The sequence below is a fragment of the Protopterus annectens genome, chromosome 2.part2, assembly GCF_019279795.1.
Source record: "Protopterus annectens isolate FY-2018-M chromosome 2.part2, PAN1.0, whole genome shotgun sequence".
Taxonomy (NCBI): Eukaryota; Metazoa; Chordata; order Ceratodontiformes; family Protopteridae; genus Protopterus; species Protopterus annectens.
Genome location: NC_056730.1, coordinates 172,124,569 through 172,125,246, shown reverse-complemented (window position 1 = coordinate 172,125,246; position 678 = coordinate 172,124,569).

The following is a 678-nucleotide window of genomic DNA, read 5'->3' as shown; positions in this document are numbered from 1 at the left end:
TTGTGTTGCATTGAACACTATCTAGCTTGAAGTTGTGGTCCTTTTTTTTTCAATTAATGCTTGTTAGAATTTAGTGCTAGTTAGAATTCCTGCATAGCCAGTGATAAGTGGGGAAGTTTCACTTCATTGATATTCAGTTTCTGCCTTATATAAGTGGTACATTTTGGATTATTTTCTGCTTAAACTCTGAGCTTTGGCTGGCTAAGACCTACCTGCAATCAACTGGATGTATAAGTGAATTTAAGTAAATCTTTATCTGCACTTTTTTCAAATAATACAGCATTTAAATTGATTTATTTGTGTTGCATTGAATACTATCTAGCTGGAAGTTGTGGCTCTGTTTTTTCAGTTAATGCTTGTTAGAATTTAGTGCTAGTTAGAATTCCTGCATAGCCAGTGATAAGTGGGGAAGTTTCACTTCATTGATATTCGGTTTCTGCCTTATATAAGTGGTACATTTTGGATTATTTTCTGCTTAAACTCTGAGCTTTGGCCGGCTAAGACCTACCTGCAATCAACTGGACATATAAGTGAATTTAAGTAAATCTTTATCTGCACTTTTTTCAAATAATACAGCATTTAAATTGATTTATTTGTGTTGCATTGAATACTATCTAGCTGGAAGTTGTGGCTCTGTTTTTCAGTTAATGCTTGTTAGAATTTAGTGCTAGTTAGAAT